Here is a 24,150-nt window from a genome sequence, read left to right on the forward strand (position 1 = left end):
CGAGTTGCTCGTTTTACGGATTTAACCAAACGAATTGAAGCTGAGTTCGGAACGAAACAGAAGCGATCCGGGGGAAAACAGCCCGAGAGAAAATCGAGGCCGTTTAAAGGCATGGCTACGATTGGCCACGACGTAGCGTGCCAATTAAATTTTATTATGATAATCGAGTCCGCGTCGGTGGCGGCGGATCTTCAAAACGCTGCATCTAGAAGCAGCCGCGGGCTGCGAACGGGGCCGCTTCCTCTTTCATCCAGAAACTAGCTACATAGGTCGGCTCGATTAGCGCTCCAGGGAACCAACTTTGAAAATCCGTCCAGCTCGATAACTTCTCTCTTTCTTCCCCCCCCCCTCTCTCTCTCTCTTTCTCTCATTCAACGAGAAAACTTTTCGTGGGAATCATCACCACCAGGAACCACAAACATACTAGCGAAATAAGACGATAAAGCAAAAGGAAAAAGAAGAACAGCGTCCAAGAGGCGAAAGCAATCTCATCGGAGAGGAAAAGAATCGACGCATAGTTTTAACGGGCACGCGAGATACGTAATATTCGAGATCGGTGTCATTACCGCGGATGAATAATGGAACGCGTGCAAATGCGTTTCGAAATCGGTGCTACTCGCGCGCTGTACGGACATCGTGCATCAGATTTGCGATATAACTGCGCGATCGTACCTTCGCAGCTTCGTCGGTGATAATCTTAATGAAAAGCGAAAGGAGAAATTGGAAAAAATTGATACTTCTTGGAACTTGGCGTTTTAGTTCACACGTTGAAAAGTAGCTCGTTGTTTCGATACCGGAACGAAGAAAATTTTAATAAACGTATTAAACTCTGAAATAAATGTTTTCCTTTGCTACTAGAAGTATCTGAGAAAACGAAAAGACAGAGGGTCGTGTTGGTTTCAACGTGCGCAGCGAGATTCACTAGCGAGTGAAAAACCCTTACCGCGATCCAATTATCATTCCGCCAATCAGCCCCGCGAGAAGGATATACGTGCTACCTTCGCGCCAGTAAAATTCAAAATTACTATTCCCCGGGTAACTTCCTCGGACGTAGAGGTAGTAAAGGAGAGGACAATAAAAAGAACGATAAAAATTCCGCAAAAATCTTGCTCCTTAAACGGGGTCGCCCGGTTGAAATCCGACAGGCTGGCTGGCTGGCTTGCCAGGCTGCGCGCACGAGCCACCGACAAAATAATAAAAGTTTCACGAAAAATCTACATTCGAACGGGGTTAAGGCCGCGAGCTCACCGGTTACGACTCTCGGGACACCCGTTAGAATATCGCGAAGAAAAATGACATAAGACATCCCTGTTCCGACTCGGGCGCCATATGACCGTCTCTGTCGCAAGCTCTTCCCCTCTCCCGGCTCTCCTTCCCCCACTACCGGCCACCGATATCCTACTACCGTCATTCCTTGCCCTCTCCTCCAAGCCAGCTAAGCCCCCTGCCCGCACCCACTCGCCCACCCACTTACACCCCCGCACTCTCACGCACGCCACACATAGAACCAGCGTCGTCACCACTACTACGCGCCAACGTCGACCGTATCGCCCGTACTACTACCACTACCACTGCCACCACTACCACCAATCCAGTGACCAACGCTAATTGCAGTCAGCTCATCGTTTTCCGTAAGCATAGGATAGTCGGTGGTGAAAGAAAGGAGCATAAGCCACGCGAAAAAGCAAGAGGAGTCGAAGGAGCGAAGAAAGATAAAGATAAAGGAAAGGAAAGGTTCGAGAAACAGGGACGGAGATAGGAGGAATATCGCAGGAGGAAAAAGAGGAAAAAGAGGAAAAAGAGGAAAAGAGGGCCAATTACGCGAGACTAGAGAATAGAAGACGGAAGAGAGAAGAGAGCGGTAGAGCTTGGAAGCATAGCTTAGCGTGGACCGACACGGCATATCCATAGACATATACACTGTGTCTATGGGCATATCGACGAGATCCGAGAGCGGCCGAGCACGACCGAGCCGGGCCGACTCGGACCCTGCGCGCTCAACCCAAACCGGAGGAAGCATAGTTGCATTTAAACTGCCATCCCACTGAGGTCTCTCTTCCGTAGTGTTGGAGTAGTCTGCTGGCTGGGCCAGCCGCACTCGACGAGTACGTGTCGCGTACCTTGCACCGTTCACCCGCACTCTCTTGCACCATATAACCGGACACTCTCTCGCGTGTGACACTTGCTTCTGTCTGTCGCGCTCACCCTCTCGTACGCTTCTCGTCTCGTCTCGTCTCGTCTCGTCTCGTTTCGTCTCGTCTCGTTTCGTCTCCTCTCCGCTTTGTTTCGGGAAAAACGTGCGTCGGCTGGATTCTCAACTTGCAAGGAAGAAAAAGGGTTTTCATCCGAGTTCCTTCTCTATCAAGACTCGTGTGCATCCTGCTGATTCAAGAACGAAAAACTTCGGAATCGAGAAAGGAGAAGAAGGAAAAGAGGAAAGGGGGACGGCGGTATCGGTCGTCGAGTATCGAGATCGAAATGTTTCCGGAATAATAGCGTTCAGTCGCAATTTTCAACTATTCGACTAGATGGCCAGAATCTCGTGGAAATCTAATCGATCCTACGGTGTCTGGAATAATCTTCTTTGTCTTGTTCGTGTCCGAGGAAACTCCAAGTTGATTCGGTCGAGTGGACTAGCCGGGACTGTCAAAGTTGCGCCTCGGAGTCAGCTGCTTCCGTTACGTCGAGCCGCAGACCCGTGTCTATAGGATGTCCTCGAAACGCGCATCGAGTTCTTCGGTTCTCTTTCAACGTTTTCGACCGATCTTCGGTGAACGAAAGAAGAATAGAGGGGAAGAGACGTTGTACTTTTCGGCCATCGGAACAAATAAATACGAATGGGCAGATTTCGGAAAACGGTCGGGAAAGTAGACGTTGCCGTTTCACGTTTTCGTGTTCCCTTTGTCCAACTCGATAGTAAGTTGTTAGCCGGGCGCCTTGAAATTTTAAACTCCGCCGCTCGTCCAAGAAAGAGAGAGTCTGCTCTCCGTTTTTCCTCCGTGAATCTCGATAGCTTTTCGCGTTCCCACCCGATCAGCGAGAATAACTTGTTGACTTTTCTCTCGTTGGGGCAACCGCGACGTTTTCACCTGTATTACGCCAATCGAATTTCAATTTCTACAACGATCTTTATCCGCTATAATATTTTCCAAGAACTCGCGGTGAATCTGCTTCGATACGAGCAATCGTGTTCTTCCTTATTTTCGCAAAGATTGTTCGATTTGCTCGCAACGCTGTATGCATGTTACGCGGGGCCACGTCGATCAATAAAACACGGCTATTTCGATCCGTGAATTACGTAATTTCCCGAATTTCCCTAGCCAATCCTCGGTGTTCTTTTTTGTCATTGTGCTAGCAAATTTTTCATGTTTCTAACGAACAGAAAGCAAACGAGACACAAATAACATCGGAATTTACCGTAGCCGCCTTTACCGCTGTGCTATTCTACTCGTTCAATTTCATCGCCGGTTTCTTTCTCGCAATTTTCGCAAGAGAACGCACAGAGAACCCATTATGCCACGACGGTAGTCGTCGACTTGAAATTATCGATTCCATCGAAAACGTTTCTTTCGCTCGTACTTCTCGCTCACCACTTCGCTCACCAAGAACGTTTTATCAGTTAATTAGCCGAGTTAATCAGTGTCGTTTCAAAAACGGAGGGGAAACGAGTTTTTCGGAAATCTGTTTCGCCATTTACCGTCATTTTCGATGTTCTTGTGATTTTTCGCCGAATATCGTTCGACCGATATTTTCCGACGTTTCCGGCGTTGGTAATTCCCGTGGAAATCACGTATGACGTAAGATTTCATCGAGTATTCATCGGTGTGGAACGAACAGGAAGATTCGAGGCGAGAATTTCATACGAGCTTGGTTTTACAATGCATTTTTCTCGTTCTCCACAACGATTGGTCCATACGAAAGGTATCGAAACGCTGTTGCTACGTGCTCCGATGGGGGCCACCTTTAAAGCCGATATCGCGAAACGAAGTACACACTTACTTGCTATGACCAGGCGAAATGCTTAAAAGTCGGAGACCGATGATCTCGATAATCTTCCACGATTTCTGTGCAAGGTCCAACATTCTCGATCGAAAGAGACTCCTCCGTTCCACTTTTGACCTTTCCCAGTCGATCGATCGGTCTCTGCGATTTCAAGACCTAACCTGCTCTTCCCTGCAAACCATTCTTCGTTTCTCCATCCGTATTTTAATGAATTCTAATCGTTTCTCGCCGAAATAACGACCTTCCTCGAGAAGACGTTATCCTTCGATCGATGAAACGGACGGAAATGTTAATCGCGAACAGATTGGAAAATATTCGAAAATCGAGAGAGCCTACGCGACGACCATAGCCCCCACAGTGTTGTGTATGGTGCGAGGTTCGTTTCAGAGTGATTCCTTTTCTTCCGTTCCATTCGCACTCTCGTAAGCGCGAATTATCGGCACGAGGCCAAACTTGCGCCCCTTTTTCGCGCCTCTGACATTTAGTCCGACGTTGTGCCAGCTTTCCCAGTCTCTTTACGTTTCTCAAAATCGTCGCCTCTCGAAATTAATAGATCGCAGACTCGACGACATCGTCGGAAATCGGTCCGATATCGATATCCAAGAGAATATAAATTAATAAGGAATCGCGCGGATTAAAGCGAATAGTTTCAAAGAAAGATGAACCGATGTGCGGCGTTGGAGTTAAAAGCGACATCGTTCGGTGGATGGCGAGCCGACAAATTGTAATTTCGATTCGCAGCTTCTGCAGTTGTCGGTTGATACTCGGTTCCGTGTCGCGGGCTCGTTACGAGCGACCAAAAGGTAATTTCTTACTCGGCGTAATAACACGTTCCTGTGTACACACATCGTCGGCCACTTTTCCGCAACTATTAGCCCAATTAGCTCGGACCAGCTTCATCGTCAACTGTTGCACGCGAGTTCTAACAACGAATCGACGGAATTGGACGCGGCAACTGCCTATCGATCAATTAGCCATTCCGTCGCAACTTTGCCCTTCCGTTTTTCAAAATGTCGTTAATCGGCAACGGATAATTTTTCGATGGCTCGCAGCAATTTCTAACTTGGATTTTCTGGCCTAGAGACGCGCTTAATAGTCGCATCTGTTCCACGCTGGCGAACTTTTATCGATCAGAAACGATCTCGCCTGTAATTCATCGTTTAGAAATTTCCAAATACTTGTACAAACGTCCCTCGGGTTTTATATTTACATTCTTCGTTTCTATCGTCTTGACGTATTCGTATAGCTTTGGCAGGATATTTTGGTGCGAAACCGCTCGTTCTAAGAGACTTATTTTAAGAGAAAGTAAGAAGTTAATTAGTTCGTGATAATTAAAAAAAACTCGTTTCTTCGTCAACGTTGGCTGTGACTCGCCGATTTCTAAATAGTCAGTAGCTAATTTCTAATCTCTTAACTTCAGGTTCCTTAGATGCGAAATAATTCGTTTTATGGAACGAAAATATTTTTTACTTCGTATCGTTTCGAACCTGTCGATTCGCTAGCCTAATTCTCTATTTTCCATCGATTAAATCGAAGAATAATAAAAAACATTTGGCTCCGTCAATTAAAACAGGTATTCATCTAAATTCATTCTCCCTCGACGCTTTATCCAATTTTAGCTTCGATCCTTTTAACTCCGACAATATCGAAAAACGATTAAAATCTTTCGATGAAAATCTTTCCAAAGCGTAGCTCTTCTTTCGCTTTCTCTTTCCCCTTTTTTATTTCTTTTTTTTTTTCTTTTTTCTTGTTCGAAAATGGTCTCTCGATACTCGGCGCAGGCCGAGAGAATTCGTCTGCTCTGTGAGAAAATGAATAGAATCGATCGATCCGAGAAAGGGAGTAGTAAATTCACGTGAGTGATCGGGAAGGATTGATGAGAACGGTTCTTTCCAAGAGCGAGGAACAGACGACGAGCATCGTTTTTCACGTTGGACGAAATCGGTGAGTAGAAAACAAATCATTTTTATCGACAATTTACACCCTGCTTTTCTTTTTATTTCTGTTCGTCTGTCTCTTTACGTGGTAGAGTTTAGACGCAACAGGGTCGCATGTGACGCCATGCGATCCCTATGGATGTACTCGAGAAGGGACTCTACTCTAGTTTTGCGAACCGATAGACTCGATAAAATGTCTCTGCGTATACGAAGGCGGAGACGTTAAAGAGACACGACGACGTAAAAGAAACAGAGATAGGATACGTTGTTGAATAATACATGCCATTATATCATCGACGAAAACAAAGTGAAATAACAACAGTTACATTTTTTAACGTCGCTATAGTCGGCGTCGGAGGAATAGATGAGATAAATAAGTTTTTGTAAAACTAACTTTCTGTAAACCATTTTTGCCACGAACTTCCCTTCGATACGACTATCGATCCGTGTCTGGAACGCAGCTTTGGTATAACGAGAGAAAGATGCGCTTTTCGTATACGCACAAGGATGGTGTTCGACGATGATTCTATAGTCCAAACTAGAAACGGTACTATTTGCTATCGACTGTGGAATCCGAGATGAGCGAAGTACGTGATACGGCGATAATTGATACAGCGTTACGCTTAACCGTATACGCAACGATCACGTCGTTTATTCCCATTTGGATCGACCGGACGACCGTTTGAAAAATCTTGTTCGACGATAAATAATGGTCTGCCTAACTGTAAAAATACCTGGCAATATGATCGGGACAGAAAGCAACAAGAGACCAAACATTTCGTCGGTGCTCGTACTGGCCGGCTATAACCGCGTGTGTCGCGTTCGCTGCCAAATATTAGCTAGCGAAGCGGCACGTATACGCGATGCATTATCGCGGACACGTGACACGGGGGTGAGATCGTTGGTGCGGGGGCGGAAGATCGATAAATGCAGATAGACGCGAGTCGCTGAATCCTGCTCGTTCGAACGAACCGTGTCGGCCGTTACGAGGAAATTACACGACGCTTGCCGAGCAAGCTCGCAAGCTTCGGTATATACATACTGGAAATTATTTGGCGCGAGATCCGTGGCAATCCGCTCTGCGTGAATCTAAAGAGCCTAAGAAGACCACTTCCTCTTTCCTTCCCAGTCTCCCTAATTGTATACGTATACCTGCACTCCCGTTCAAAAGTACGAGAATTTGCTCGATTACGGCAAACGATAATTTACATTCCAAAACGAGATACGATAAAAAATGGCAAGTGTTCTCATACTTTTGCACGGAGGTGTATGTCCCTCTCCCTCTCACTCTCTCTCTCTCTATATATATATACATATATATACGCGCGTAGATGTTCTTCGCGGCAGTTATAATTGCGTCGTTCCAAGGCTTCGAAACGCAAAACACTTCCCGGAAAATTGAATCGACGCGCGCGCGAGCTTCACTGGTAAATAGATTTCATCTTTCTCCGTCGTTGTTCAGAAATTTTTTTGTTTTAATTCTTTCGATGCCAACTAGAGAGAGTAAGGAAGAGCCTTATCCTTTTCCTTTTTCCCCTTTTTCTTTCTTGTTTCGAGGATGGCCGAAGTGGAAAAAGCGGGGAGACGGAGACGAAGGGAATCCAATTTGTACGGATTGCTAAATGTCTCGCCGGTTGCATTCGATGCAAACACCAGGGGTCAGCATAATCTCGGCAAAGTAACAGAGATTAGAGCTGAAAAGCTCGATTATCTGATGTCTCGCTCCTACTCCCTGCTTTGCATACTAGCCTTTCTAGGCAGATTTTTATCGCGACTCACTGGAATTCGATCTAGTTATCGGATCCAATCATTGGCCGAGCGCGATCTCGATATCCCTTAGATAGAAATCGATGGAGATTCGGTGAAATAAGACCGGTTTTTAGAGACTATCGCTTACCGAGACCAAAGGTGTCCAATTGGTTCTTTGATCTTTCAACTTTCTTCGCAATTGGTACGAGGTTAATTGTTCCGATTCTTTGCTGGGTATTGCTATGAAAAACGTAGCAACTGCTTTGCGACGAAAAAAACCGAAAACCTGTTTAGCGGAGGAAAGTCGAGAACGATATCGGTATCTGACGATCGTCCGCTACGTTTGTTTTCAGTCGGAAGACGAACGAGCGATATTGTGGCGAGCTTGCGACATCGAGTTGTTCAGAAGAGACGTTAGCGTTTGCTTTCAGTATTCGATAAATAGATGCTTTCCGCGCCTACCATTTCCGCATTCCCACACCTGTATATTAAATCGAGACATCACTTCGGAAACTCTGGAATCATTCGAAAAGCTCGTCTGATAGATTAATCGTGTTGTATCGAAAAAGGGTGAAAAATGTCACCGCCTACGTCAAGTTTATTTATAATTTCTAGAGATATGTACATCATACGCTGTCGTGAAATCATTTACCTTCGTTCGTTTCTTGGAAAGAGGAACGGAGATACGTCCGACGTGTTATTTTTCTTCTCCAAATGAGAAATCTAGTTTCGCGTGCTGCGAGGTAACAGATATTTGCTTCGAGCGGGCCGAACCTTCTGTCTAAAATGAAGGATAAAGACGTTGCATGGGCAAATTTTATTTAAACGGTGAAAAGGCCGAATCAACCTTGCAAACAAGCCTCTTTAATATCGCTAGATTTCATAAACATCGTATCACAGTATTCTTTGATCGCGTGCAATATCAATCTATTTCTGCTTCTGTTTCCTTGGATTTTATTATCTCGTGCTACCAATTATGTATTTAGTAGTAGAATCGAGATAACAATTTCGATAAGTTTCTATAGTTTCGATGAATAATTCGATGAATCGCCAAAAAGGGCGAAGGATTAAACTATAAAATTATTCGATATATTTCAAGCATCCTTCAAATAGTTGGACAGTAAAATGAACAGAATAACTTTCGACGAGTTGAAATTTCGAGCGCTCCGACTATTCGAGGGTTGTTCTATGCTGAATCCTGGCACAGAAACTCGCGCATTCTAAATCGAAACTTTATTTTCACCGAACAAGATTTTTTCATCGAAACTTCACAAGCGTATGATCTTCAGCCTTCAAAATCAGATTACGCGTCCGTATTTCACCGAAGAGAAATGTAATTACTTCGAGATGCATCCGTTTGTCGAAGATGGGCAATTCGATCGAATCGCGATCGTAATTATTACGATGTAATTAATATTTACATATCTACAACCTGGCGAAGATATTTGTTTATAATCAATCGTGAAATACATGTTTCAATTTTCTTGTTGATTACAATTTTTTAAATGTAAATTAAATTTCGAACGACTATCTCAGAATTATCCGAACAACTAACAAGCGATTAAAGGTTTCCAAGCAATCGTTATTATTATCGTTATTATATGAGTAGAATCCAATAATACGCTGAATAAAATACAAAAATATAGTAATAAATACGATGAGAAAAGAATCGAAGAATAAAAAAAAGTAAAGCAAGGAAAAGGAGAAAAGAAACGGGAAAAATACCATGAAGAAGTAGATATCACGTGATAAGAAAGTATTGTAGAGCTCTATTTATTATTATTATTATTGTCATTATTACTCAATACGGTATAACAAAATGTAGTAAAATATATCTCAAGCGAATAAACATATAATATATATAATCTAATACGTATAAATAAATATCAAATAAATACATAATAAATACATAATCATGATCATAGCCTTCGTTTCAAACGTGGTTAAGCGACTATAGAAAAGAGGTCGACGTTTTCAGCGTATCGATTTTCTACTTTGGTAATTCTATTTAATGAATTTCGCGAATTATAACATGTTCTGTCGATCGGTGACAGATTTCTTTATTCCAAAAGAAACGCGCAATTTATTATTTTACCATTAATGACTGTAGATAAAAACGAATAGTATGTTACGATCCTACTACGGTTCTCGAGAGTAGACAGGAGGATATCATCCGAAATAGGAAGCTAGCCGTGATCGTACAGAGATGATCGTAGAGATGACACTGTAATATGTAACGTGTAAGCGGCACATGTAGGAAATTTGTGTTGGAAAAACAAATTGCGTGAAACCGTGAGTTCGTTCCAAAAACGAAAGCGGGGAGACGAAGCCGAAGAAACGGAAAGCGCCGAGAAAGGGGAGGAAAAGGAGTGAGTCGTAAATTCGACGGTGCACCAAATCGTTCGTGGGAAGGAATGTCAGGTTCGAGATACTCTGACCCCATGACCTTAATGGTGGTACGCCATGGCGGTCGGGCAGGCATGCGCAGCCACGATCTAAAAGAAAATGGGGATCGTGCAAAAGCTGCCGCGTGCTTCGTCGTTTTCTCCCAACGCCAACGGTATTCTAACTTTACGAAAATCATCAAAAACGATACGAACGCGAAAGAATAACGGAGAAAGAACATCGTAACCGAATATCGAGAATCTAAAAATGCTTTCAGAGGCAAAGATCGTTCGCATCTTCTCGTTGCAACGGACAAATCGAACTGCCGTTTAAGATCGAATCGCTCTTTGGATCGTACAACTTTCCACTTTCATTTGCTTTTATTACGACGGCTTAGAGGCTAATCGGCGGAACACGCGGAACGTGTACAAGCTTCTATCCCTGATAAAAATCTTCTCTTCTTATTAAATATTCTGTTTTACCCAAGCTTAAGAAGAACAATGTCTCTGCTCCCTCCTTCAAGATCCCATGCTACGTATATTTAAAAAAAGAGTTTGCAGAGTGGAAAATAGTTTGTAACTTCTTTTCCAACAATCAAAAAAGTCGTGGAACTTTAATACGAATTTGGAGGAATAGCCTCCCCTTAAGGTAGCACAGACGGACGAACGAACGAAGGGATTTAGAAGGATAGGTCAGCATGACGGAGGAGGTCGGTAACGCGGACGCGCCCCCGGAGAAGATTGGCAATTTTCGCAAAATTAAGCGAATTGAATCGAATTATGTCGAGCCGATGACGTCAGCCTTGTAACTCGCTGAATTGGCCAGAAATGTGACTCTCCGTGTCGCTTATACATCGATGTCTTTATACCGCGCTTATTGCGCTCATAAGCCTCGCCAGAACGTTCCTCGCTGGGCTCTTAGAGACATCGATGATTCATTTTTCATGGTTTGCTTCTTGGTTCGTTCTCTGATCGATTTTCTCTTCGTGCGCAACCTTTTCTTCGGTTCGATGAATTCAACCTATTTAATCGTAGCAAGTTTTCGTCTTAATTTTATCACCGGCTATGTCTACGATTTCAAGTTCAGTTCGATTCAATAATTAATAATAAATAAAGCGAACCGCGATCGGTGGTATTCCTAAGTCGCAAAGTGGTTTCGCAAAGTACAAAGTGCAGTCGCCTAGATTTAAACTGTTTACTTGTTCAGTCGTAACGTTACGTTGCGTAATCTATAATTGCTAAACTTCGAAACAGTTAATCAGCTGTTTCGCTGGACTTGCCAAATTGACGAGTACACAGGTACACATTGACGTCGAAGCTTAATTATCAGCTTATCGGTTAATATTCAACGGCAAAGCTTGCCATTCCCGCGATTCTGGCCATCGATAACTCTCGTATCCTTGTACGATTGTTACAAGTTTCGACCATTAATCCTTCGAACTAAATTGGCCAGTTTTGTTCCCGACAAATTTATCGAAGCTTGTCGCGATGACTCTTCGAGGAACCGCTAAAAGTCTCTTTAAAAAAATATCGTACAATCCGACGTACGACTGTCGTCATAGGGTGGTGTAGATGTTTGTCCCTCTAAAAAAGCAAAACTATATCTCGCGACACTAACACAGACTGGGATATCCGCAGGTTGAGTCCGCGGTTCGTTTAGGAACGTCGACGAAAATCGATAACTCAATCAGACGAGTTGAATCCGACGCTGAAAATAAATTCATCAAACGCGGAGCGGCGCGAGCAAAAAGAAAGGAAAATCCGTTCGCCGGCCGCATATCGAAGGAACAATGGAATTCGACGCCGAGCCGGTCGTTCGTTGATCGAAAAGGTCAGAACGAGCTGTCTCGGGGAACGCGTTAATTGACTTTAAACCACCATGGTTTACAGTGTCGACCGTAGAACGAGAGAAATATAGAGAAAAAGATAGATGGATGGGAAGTCGAGGGAGGAATGCGGAGCGTGAGGAAGAGAACGGGTTGTACGCCAAGTCAATTAGCATAGGTACGAAGTTTGCGGCTCGAGGCTGCCAGGTGACGGGGGTGACTCGAGGAAGAGCAAGGGTGCTTCCGGAAAGGGGGATGTCACAGGGGCAAACGAGGGCAGAAGGGGATGGATCGACTGTCGAGGAAGAGAATGTTACAGGCCGCGGGCGGTTCGCGTCGGCGGCGTCGTTGTCGGCGTCGATGACTTTATACAGTCATCGTCGGGGATAATTGGCACCGCGAATCCTAAACCGTTTAATTGGCGGCCGGTTCTGCTCGAATCGCGTCGGTTTAACCTGTCGATGCTAACCGGCGAGCGTTTGCTTGCTTTTCTTCCAGGACGGTTAGTCGAAATGGTTTCGAAAATGATTCTTAATAATTATACATATATAGTCCCAAGCAACTTCATTCTGTCATAAGGGAGCGAGATTTCTAACTACATCTATCTCGGTTATGGTTTCTGTATTGGATCCTAGAATCGTTGCTCTTCCGATTCGATATACCTTCTAAAATGGTTCTGAAATTGATCTCCTTTCCTATCGAAATTCAAATTCTTTTTAGATTTATCGTCTGTAACAACGTTTCGTATGAATTTGTACAAGTGTGCGCGCAGATCTAGCGAAAATCTTATTCTACCGAATATATAATCTTGTGGATTTACGTATTTACACAGATCATCGTAAAGTCTAAAATAGTAGTAAATCTATAGAAATTTTGGAAAAGGCAAGAAACTCGGGATTCGAGGCAGAAGGTTAAGGCGATTGCAACCTAGTTCGAAGTTGAGAGAAATCTTTGTGGCAGCATCGAAAGAAGTATCGCTTTAAACCGTAAACTACTGACTCGGGACACGCGAACACCGTCTGTATTTCCATGACAAGAGATTACAGAATGTAAAAAGTCGGAACACACACGGGCCGCCGTAGCTTTCAAATTTTCACGCCGTGCATAAATGTCCGTTGTATTCTCGACGCAACGCGTCCATATATAAATTGACTCGATAGAGTCGTTTGTATAGAATATAAAATCGAGGCATAAATTACGCGAATAAATGGAAACGGAAACAAATATCAATGGAAATATGTATATCGATTCGTCTTTATTACAGATTCAGAATAAACAAACGACACGATTTACGAAAGTTCGTTTCGTATAGAAATATTTTTGTGCGAATTCCATCGAAAGTATTAGACCGTTCTATCTCTTATCCGATTCTTTTATCGTAATTGCGCTACAAAGTCTTGCTGCCGAATTGATAAATTTTGTTGCTGAAATTCTTTAGATCGTCCTTAAAAGGGAAAGTACCGGCGCCTTTCTCCGCAAATAAGACGTTAGAAAGATTTACGAGCAGTAACTCGTCTTCGGGACGTCACCAACTATTTTACGAAGGTTACATGCATTTCCGGCCCCGTGTAAACACATTTCTGCACTTACAGCGTGAGCACGGCGTTTACGTGAGATACAGTTTCACCGGAAACAAGGCAAAGATGAAACCTCGACACTCGCCGAGTGCCGCCATATGTTGTGTTTCAATAGCTTCTTGCGTAAATACTTCCGTTGAAGCTAAACATCTGCGGCGTTAATACGTTGCGTAAATTCACTGAAATCTCATACAGCGAAAAATTGCGCGAAACGTGTGCACGAAAGAAGGTCGGACGCTTTGAAACACAGTTTTCTTTTTAGTGCCGATATTTTACGTTTTACGTTATTCGCGGCGTGCGCGTTTGTTACGTATTTCAAGTAACGGTCGAGTTTTTTCAGTAAAGAAATATTTTCTCAGCGCAAGCTTGGAATACAGGAACGACGAAACGTTTGTTGCCACGTCGTAGCTAGTTTTAAAAGAGCGATAAATTAAAATTACCGAATAATTTCATTTCAAATTTCTCCTTATCCTCCGAGTTACCGAATTCTCGTCAGAGTGGAAAGAATAACAGCCAACGAATGCAAACGACGCGACGAACGAAAAGTAAGAGGTGGGCTGGCGAGGTCGAGACGTTTGATGCGCGCGAGAAATGGCCTCCGTTTCGAGGATGAACAAAAAAAACAGAGGAAAAGGGAAAAAGCGAAATACGAGCGCGGAAGACGGGGTCAGAGGTCGTAGAGGATGTAGAGAAGAGAGAAGAGAGAAGAGAAGGCCGCGCGGTAGAATGATGGCAGGGGAACGAGACGTAGGGAAGGGGACACGAGAGGCACGATGAAGGTTTTACTGCCGCGGTTATGCCCGCCGGTTTGCGCAATTTCGGTGTATCTGAATTGGCGGAGGAGTCGTATCTAAACGAGGCCGGATGAATCTGCACCCTCCTACTCGGATTCTCTCCAGGGGGCATGTCCCATAAAAACGTTGTAACGTCGGTTTCCAGCGTAAGGTTCCGCGAAAAGGAACGAGAACAGGTCAGGGAGGGACGGCAGGGAGTAAAGGAGACCTCGGTTATCCCGAAGAGCAAAGAGGATACGCTGCTACGATCGGTGTGCGTGCAGCTTTGTTGGAATCCGCGCGAGAGACAGGAAGCACGGGCTGTATTCGCGACAATAAAATGTATCTTCGCTCTGGCGGTTTCTTGATACGGCTATGAACCGTACGCCAGTGGAATGGGAGTTCAAAGATGTATCGATTCCATGAATAAAGCGAATATAGACTCCTTTCGAGTTCGATATTTTATTTCTCGAAATTCTTTCTCGAGATTCTTTGCCTTTTAAATGAAAAGAAGCGTGACTAGGTGTAAACGACTACAGGATTAAAGTGGAAACGATGGCGTGTAAACGCTTCTTGCATTTAACATCGTCGTTGGTTACGACCTAAAAACGTCTTATCAACGCGATCGATTAAAAACTTCTCCAGTCGATGTTCGGTTGACAAAGGTGCTTGTCTCGATCCTCCAAGTTTCAGAAATTACTCTCAGCTTTCGAGAGGACGATCATTATCCTGCCTGAATTCGTCGAGTGAAAATGTGTTAACGACCATAGTTTCGACGGTCATTCGCATGATCATTCTTTATAGAGCAAAACTTCTGTACTTTGGGAGATTACGATGCGAACAAGGATCTTACGAGCAAGAGCAAAAATGTTGGACCGAAGTGGGGTCAAGTGCCATTAAGTTCCTTGCAAGCTCCGCAAGAATTTCATTTCTTGGCAAGAAAATATTTATCGGCGATAAAAGAGGACAATAAGGAATAAAGAACAACGCCTTCGTGGAGTCTCGTTAAATTAAAGACGTAGAAACTGCTTACCAAAGAACCTATCAACCAGCTATTTTATTCGTTCTTTCTTAAATAGAAACCGTTATCGTTTTGCTCCGAGGCGTCCTCTCGTTTACATTTATCGCGACTACAATTTGTCGCAGCCTGCGAGACGCGTATAATTTCAAATATCTATTTTAAATCTAACTAAAAACGGGGAATCGATCGCGCGACATAATTCGACGTTTTAATTCCTCGAACAACCAACCCGTTTCTATCGAAGTTATAAGCCATGAAAAATGATTGCGACATTAAACGAACCTCGTCGAAACACGATGACTCGCGCATTGACGTTCGCTCGCGCTTTTCGCTTTTGTCCCTTTTTTTTTTTTAAAGCTTTCAAAAATTCATTCGATCAAGGACTCGCCAGCGAGATCGGTCCATCACCAGGGGAATTAATAGTGCTTGTTATTAATTTATCGATAGCGCTTGGTGCGTCGCATAAAAAAAAATGGACGCATCGAACAGTGCTTTTTCGACGTCAATGTTTAACATCGATCGCTCGATATTGCGACGCGATATTAAAGGGTTAAATGTTAAATTTCATGCGCCGTTTACTTTTATTTTCCACCCATCTATCGTTTTTAGATTCCGAGTCCAAATATCGCGGAAAAACGACGTCGATCAAAATAATTATAAATCGAGAATGTTTCTACGATAGGGAACAAATGGAAAGTCGAAGCCGGTTAAATCCAGAGCTTCGAGTCGACGAATCTTAGGAGGAATAGACGGTGGAAGCATAGCGCGAGACATGGAGCTTTCGTCGCGTTAAGGGTTCGATAAAAGGAAGGCACAGGCGAAACGATGGAAACCATGCTACAGACAGAATTAAAGCTGCCATGGATACAGCCTCCCCTTCTATCACCATCTTCGAGAAGCATAGCCAGCTACTTGCCGCCTGCTATCCTTCTTATTCCGACCAGACGCGCTTGACACGCCGAATCGAACGAGATTTCGCGGAAATTCGATGCAGAAAGATCGGCGGCAAAAAGTTTTCCTGCGCGTGTGGCTCGTTTCTGAGGACAGATCGAGCGAGAGTGGCCTGGGCGCTCGCGTTTGTCTTGCCTGTCAGAAATTTCAGAGACTAGGCGAGAGACGTTTATGAAGTTGCCGTGCAATCTTAAAGTTTGATAAGTTTGCACACACGCGTCACGCTGCCGAACTTTGGAAGAAACGGTTCGCCAACTTCTTAGAGGCGGCAGGCTTCGCAAACACGATCGGCCATTCTCCCGTTTATCGCTGATCCCGTTTCTTAGGATCTTCGTGTCGTTTATGGGAGACAAGAAAGCGTAACGGCGGCATTCTTCCACCGTATAAAATTTACATCTTCCCGCTATGACAGTCGTTGTTCGTCGTTTCGACAATTCGTTCCTTCCAAACTCAAAATCAGCCCAATACTTCGTCTATCCGGTTCAAGAAACTACAACCTACGTACAACCTGGTGTAAAGTTATACGAAAGAAAACGCATAACGATAGTCGATAAACCAAGGACCTCGCGACCCTGCGACGTATCCGAGAGGATACGAGACCGTGGATGAAACGGCGAAGAAAGGAGGGAACGAAACGACGAGGAGACGACGTCTAACCTCCGAACTGACCTAAGCCGAGACTCGTTACGCGTAATTTCGATCGAATCGTTCGAATCCTCGTCAATGTTTCACGGGCCGGTAATCATCGTTGCGCTCGGCGGAACAAGAGTGCTAGGAAAGGCGCAGCTCGACAGTGGGACGCGGTGTCAGGAAAGAAGAACGAGAGTTACAGAGGGTAAAAGGGACATGGGTTGAGGTAGAAACAATGCTGCGGGCAATTTGAATCGTCCGCCTTGTTAGCGGCGATAGACAGAAGGAGGAATGGCTGTGTTCTTGGGTCCGAGTTTACTCTCGTTGTGGAGGAACGACAGAGAAAAACAGGGAAGTCTGTTCGCTTTAAGAAGCAGTAAAAATGACACAAAGGAACTAGCAAGAGGGAGAGAGATAGAAGAGGAAGGAAAGGAAGGAGAAGGCAACACTAGGGAAAAAGAAAATGGAAAGACCGCGTTACGTCGCGTGAAATTGAAGTGGATTTGTGACAAGTGGCTGCTAACGACGTGTACACAAGCTACGGGACGACGCGACGCGACGCGACGGAGTCGCATGGAAAACGAGGACGGAAACCTGACCGAGCACGTGGTCGTCCTGGCGATTCGCCGCTTCCGCGTGCCCGACGCCTACCCGACGCGGAAGTTCGACGTGCGAACCTGACTATCAAGCTGACTCGTTTAATACGAACTCCGACGATTATGGTTTACCGATCCAATTCTATTCTCGCCTTTTTATCGCGTCGATGCTCTTATCCGAATTAAAAAGCGAATTATTTAAAACATCACGACGAAGATGCGTTTTTAACTTGGCAAGACTGTCGTCTCGTTGCTTTCTGATCTGTTGCGATACTTTTATCCTAACCTTTTTGAATGGTTATTCTTTATAGATAATTGCCCGAGAAAATTTCTTCTCTTTGTAACGCGATATCTTTTCTCTACGCTCTTGCCATTTTTCTTTTATACATTGGCGAACATTAATCTACAACATCGGTTGTTTCACCGTTCAGACAGGGTAAAACAATCTTCCGTGACGCTTCGCTTTCAAGAAAGACTTTCAGGATAAACTTTGCCACGGTTCTTTCTTCGGTTTCCTCTTTTATCAGCCTTCGGCGGGGTTAAGAAGAACCTGTAGTCTCGAACTAGCGTCCGTTGTCGTCTATTCGGTTAAAAGCCGCAAAGAAGCAAGGCAAACGAAAAAAACGAAAAAGAACGAACGACGAAGCTGGTAAAAAATTCTCAGAAGAAATGAATAAAAAAAAAAAAGAGTCGATTCGTTCGATGTAACGAACAAGCGATCGCACGTGCGTGCGAGGCATTAGATAAAAGCAAGCGGCCAAGCCGATACTGACAATGAGTTTGATGGATAATACGAATCAATAGGAAGTAATGGGAATGGAGGATAAAGTCGCGAGAGCTTAAAATACGATAAAATGCCGGGAATAATCGATAGCGGAAGAAATGGAATTATTTAATTTCAAACCTTGATTAAGGTTTTGCTTGAAAAATCTTTTTTTTCTCTTATCTTTTTACAGAGATTCGGAGATAATCGTAAGAATTTTGTTTGATATACCGACTAATGGAAATATCAGCATGCTAAAGTTAGAAACGATGAAAAATTGATGACTCGAAGAACTTCAATTCTCAGGCAGCAAGTATAGAATGGAGTATCGAAAATCGTGGTGCAAACTGAATCGTTGAAGTTCCATCGAGTACACGTGCACTCGACCGACGAGTGCTGCAAGACTCGATCTCCTCTACCCGTAACTCCGCTGCCCGTATCTGTCACAATTTATTAGTACGGGTCGAATTAATTAATCGAGTTCTAATAACGCGTTAGATTTTAGGAGGTGGGTTTTTAGCAAATAAAGTTTAAGCAAAATGCAAGTTAGTTACGCCCTCGTACGTTCTTCGTCTTTTCAAAATTATTTCAAAATCAAATAGAGGACAGTTGATAGGAATTAGTTGATCGCACATATATCGAACAGGAAAGAACGGAACGAAAAAGAGGAAGAAAATGACATGAAAAGAGAAGAATAAAGTGGTTGTAAGATCGTAAGGAGAAGCTCGCGAAGTGACTAACTATCCCCTCCTCACTAACATTCCGTCTATCGACGCTGCTAATTCGTCATTTCTCGCACGTCGAGTGATTCACGAGCCTCCAACAGGATAACGAGGAACTGGTCGTCAACGGTGATACACACAGGCCGGCCATTATGCGGCTCCATTTGGTCGCTCTCGTTTCGACGATCACAATGACTCGTTGTGTTCCGTCGCGCGACCGTTTTACCGAGGATGTACGTACTATGTTCAAGGTTCGTCGTGGCTTGTCGGGATTGCACAATTACGTGAAATATCAGAGTGCCAGAACGGAGGCATGGCATGAGAATTACACGGCCAATAATAATTGGAGCAGAGGTCGTTGAGTTGAACTCGTTCTTCCGAGGCGAGGAATTGAAACAAATGATTATTGAATGACTAACAGTGTCTCGGATCGACGTGACATCAAGGTTTCAACCGTTATTTCATGCAAGCGATGCTCTCGTCATCGAGTTCTCGCATTTTGCTATCGTAATGAGCGACGATCGAAGCTGATGGAAGTCTCGCGTACGTACGTACGGTTCGAAATTGAAATATATTTTTCCGAGCCAAGAGCGAGAGTCGTGGTCTGGCCAGTTTGCCATACAGTGGTTAAAAATTGTATCGCTCAGAGGCTAAGGTGTTTCGAGTATTCCGTCTTTTCACTTGATGGTAATTTTCTCGTAACTCGACATCGGAAATTGAAGCTTTATGCGCGTCATTCTCGCATCGTCCAACATCTTTGCTCATCGATCGAGTTTTAACACGACACGAAACAATTATGAGATACATCGATGACTTTCGCAGATGCAACGAGATATAATGTTCGCAGGAATTTTTATTTTCAAGAAGCCTAATCTCTGCTTTTCGCGTTTGCTTCGAACGAGCAATTCGCCTAGATAAATCAACGTAAATCGCCGCGCCGCTTCGAATAAGACGAAACGCTTTTAAAGCGAACGTGACTCGATTTCGTGAAACGCTGCGATCATTCGACAAATCGAAGAATCGATCTCTGTATTCGTAAGCCAAATGTTTCCCTGTCGAAAGTCTAAATTCACTGCGGTGAAACGTTTTTAGAACGCAATGGCATTACTTGAGCTTGTAGCGGCTCACGAGCTAGGGGACAATTTCGAGCGCGTTGTTGTTTCGCCTCGAAGTATCAACACTAAGTTAGGATATGCAAAATGTAATAATAAACAAACTCCGGGAAAAACAATTTTTCGCCGCTACGTGCAACCGTCAACCCAAGTTGAATGTAAACTTTCCGCTACTTCCCCGATCAATATAAATAAACGAACGCGATCGTTAAGGCGACCAGTTTTCAGTCTCAGTCTTGAGCATTTTTATCAGCGATCGGTACGAGTCCTTAGCGAATCAGTTACTATCGAGCGTTCTTATCGAACATTCTTACAACGACCAGTATCGAGCGATCTATCATATTTGCAAATATTTTAAAATATATTTGACGGTTTCAATATCAAGTAGTCCCGTCGTTAAAACAACAACGCGACCAACAGTCCTCCGCAAGCTATTATTTAAGTGACTGGCAAGAGCGACGTTGAGTTGTTGGTAGAGTGCAATGCTGTCGTGGCGTGTCCTTGACGAGTTTGTCATTGGAATTCATGGTGAGTGACACAAAAGAAAGAAAAAAGAAACTGTAACGACGAATACTTGGCTTGTATGTATCGTGTAAGATGTCGGTATGTAGCAGAACCACAACATGCTACGTCGTGGCATAACTTTGCAATGGGAATTATCTCATATTATCTCGTATTACCGTCGTACGAGTCCGAAACAACTTACACGTTTCTTCTATCTTTTTTCTAAGCATTCAATTGCTAACTCAACGGACGTAATCGTCGATAGCTATGTTAGAAGCGTGATTATACGTAGCGAACAACTAGATGTGTTTAAAATAATTCGTATGGAGATCGTAGCGATTACCATGATAATGGATTCAGTTGTAACGCAACTGTTGCATCAAACGAGTCTTAGTTCGTTACGGAGAGATTTCCGAGAATTTTCTCACCATATATATGGTACATGTATACATATATGCGTGTAATATCAATTAGAAATTTAAAACCCAACAAATTTTTATAATTCGCTAGCTTCGACGCGCGTTGATGTTTTTTTTTTTGTTTTGCAAAAGCTCTGGTACTAAAAAAATGATATTCTAAAACAATAGAACATTACGTAAAAGACATTAGTATACTAGATATCGATGCGAGATGTGTATATCATATATAGACATATATAGTATACTACGTGTTCGTGCATATCTAATCTTCAATTGCCGTAGAATAAAAAATCAATTAAATGCACAGTGTGGCGCGAAGAAATCGAGCAGAATCTAATCGACTTTTCTTTGGGCGGACGAGCGATGAAAAGATATAAAATACACACCGTTTTATACGCATCACCGTTTTCACGGTTCTGCTCGTAACATTGCGTAATACGCCAGTGATTCACGCGTGTTTGCCGCGGCGCAAAACCGAGAACACGGCGTAAACGTGACTCGACGTTCAGGAACCAAAGAATAATTCAAACGCTCTCAACTCAAACATCCCGATATAAATATACATACAGGACGTCCTAGTTTAATAGATCCACGAAAATATCTCTTAAGCTATACGTTGTTCGAAAAAACGATTCGACTAAAACTTAATTTATAGAGAATTAAAGACTGCGTCAAACGGTATATGAAAAATGTATAGTTCCATTTGAAAAAACAAAGGTCGGCTTGATGCGTCGAAATCACGTCCACGTAATTAAGATTGGTGATCGTTACGAGATGTCCCCGAAACATAGTAAGTTTTATTCGAATCGCTTTTTCGAATAACATACACCTTAGGAGATATTTTTATGGATCTATTAAAATGGAAAATCTGCACGTTATACGTGTTTACTACGGATTTACATTTAAAGGACTCCTCCATCTGTTCAACGTTTGCAATTATTTCATACGTCTAGTGGCGTTCGTTTATTCTGCTTCCGTTATTATTTCTGTTTTATTATTTATTGATATTTTCTTTTACCTCAGCACCCACCAAGTTGAAAAAGCGACGTGTAAATTACTTTCCAGCAATGCTTTATCGTACTATTTTGCTGCTTGATGTTCGATATCCTAAACTTTTATATCGCCTATCCAAAATAGAGTCCAAGGAACGATCGATGGTAATGGAAGCTACAAAGCAATAATAACGGGAAGTTAGAAAATACTTGGGCGTGAAAAGAAATCGTAAAACACTGGCGTGAAATTACTTCCGCTATAGCAGTCGGGCGAATTTCATCAATTAGAAACACAATCGGTTGCTTGAATATAACAGGTATAATTCTATGAGCCCGAGTTAAACAAATATCGTAGGTGTCGTAACGACAAACGGTGGAAGATAATTTCCATACCTCGAAACGAACGTTCTTCTTCTTCCAGAGTTAGAAGATCAAAGATATTAACTTTGAAAAACTCTAATCGTCAAATTTAAATCGACCTCGATAACTATTCATATATATTTCGTATCACATCAGTCTTGAGTAGTTTCGACACTGATCCCTTTCTTTCTCTTCGAATCGTCTTTATACAACTGTTTACACAAACGTAGAGCGATAGTATCGCATTATCAGCGTTCGTGCCCATTCGTTGTAAACTAGAATTTTGAATTTCGTAGAACTGCTTTCAAGGCCCACGACCATTCAATCGAGTATAGCAAGCGACGCACACACATTCTCCGGTTTCATACTCGCGTCATTCATTCCGCCGCTTCTATTTAAACCCCGCCGGAGCGAATAACAAACGCGTTGCTTATTTTAGCATCAAGTTGATCAATTGTATCCAACGTTCTCGTCGAGGCCTCTAAAAGGAATCCCTCTAAGAAACCATTCTCGCGTTCACGGCGAACGAAAAGCGAGTCTAGCCGCGCGATACCGAGGCCAATGGCGCACAATGCTATCGACGAATTGACGGACCGTGAAATGCCACCGAACCCATTTGCATCATAGGGAAAAATGAACAATATAGCCTTATTACGAAACAAATTTTCTTTCGTTATATCTAACAGGGACAATGCAAAACGTTCGGGTCACCGATTTCGTCGAAACGTTAAAAACGCAAGAACTACTACTCTATCCGTCGTAATATTTAATTTTTTCTAATTTTTTCTAATTTTTCTCTTAATGCTTAACGGCACCTTACACGATACGAGCAACATCACGATAAGCGCGAGGGATAGCGACCAGAGAAATCGAACGCGTATACGCGTTAGAGATGCAAATGGGTTAATCGTCGTTACGTTGCACGATTCCGTTGGTTGGTTCGAAATTACCGTCGGTCAAATAGTAAGCGTATCTTAAAAACTTGGCGTCATGCGTCAGGTATGCGGCGCACGACCTTACGACGAGGCGAGCGGATACAAGAGCTCGTTTATGTGGGCGCTTCCGGCAAGGGCATGGGACCCGACGTAATTGCATTTGACTGTTGTTAGTTAAAATAAGCAACGCGTCCACGATGCCTATCGTTGAAAAGCGACCGAATCCTGTCCAAGGGCTATGTATACTGTACAGGGCGATATTAGATACAGGCGAACGTTGGATTATTCTACGTGTCGATCGAAAAATAAGTCGAAAAGAAAGAAGAAAGTTTTCAAGAGTTTTCGTCGTTGAGCGACTCTCGATGAAACGCGTTTAGCGCGATCGTCGACGACACCGGTATAATGTACATGCTTCGAATTCTATTTTCTCGAGTGCGAGGCTTCCGCTCATTTTTGCACGTAAAATTATCTCCTGCTCGGATATATCACGTATTCTAAGTTACTCGAAATCAAGTTTCTATTTCTTTGTCCCCGTGGTATGTATACGCGTACACAACAGACAAGATAATAAAGACGAGAAAGAGAGAGAAAGGGGAACGAGCGTTTTTTTCTGAAAAGCTATAATCGAAACGCGCGCACGCGTTTGATCTGCCCCTTTCAAGCGATCTATAGTCTTTTTCTTTTTCGTTGTGCGTATTTCTTTTTTTATTTATTTCAAACGTCATTTGTTTCGAATAATACAAGCCATTCCATGGCACAGACGACCAACATTTCCGGTGGAAACATTGTGCGGTTGACGCGTGCAAATACTTGTCTGCGGCAAGAGTTTCCATAAAAGGCATCGGAATAAAAAAAGAGAGAGAGAGAGAGAGACAAAACACGGTGAATAAATGTTTT

The 24,150-nt window shown here is 43.3% G+C and overlaps 1 protein-coding gene and 1 long non-coding RNA gene across 3 annotated transcripts in view; one reads left to right on the forward strand and one right to left on the reverse strand.

The window, feature by feature from the left end:
* The window catches only part of LOC132911118 (uncharacterized), a 164,288-nt gene that overhangs the window by 104,115 nt on the left and 36,023 nt on the right, over positions 1–24,150 (forward strand). The window contains exon 1 of one of the 2 annotated variants that reach the window (XR_009658909.1): positions 744–5,946. The exons of the other annotated variant lie outside the window; for it this stretch is intronic. This is a non-coding gene — a long non-coding RNA (uncharacterized LOC132911118). Of the gene's footprint in view, positions 1–743; positions 5,947–24,150 lie in introns of those variants that run through there. 2 annotated transcript variants of the gene reach the window in all.
* LOC132911100 (uncharacterized) overlaps positions 1–24,150 on the reverse strand; it is a 131,018-nt gene that overhangs the window by 68,831 nt on the left and 38,037 nt on the right. The window lies entirely within an intron of this gene.

Source organism: Bombus pascuorum, chromosome 10, assembly GCF_905332965.1.
Source record: "Bombus pascuorum chromosome 10, iyBomPasc1.1, whole genome shotgun sequence".
NCBI classification, from domain to species: Eukaryota; Metazoa; Arthropoda; class Insecta; order Hymenoptera; family Apidae; genus Bombus; species Bombus pascuorum.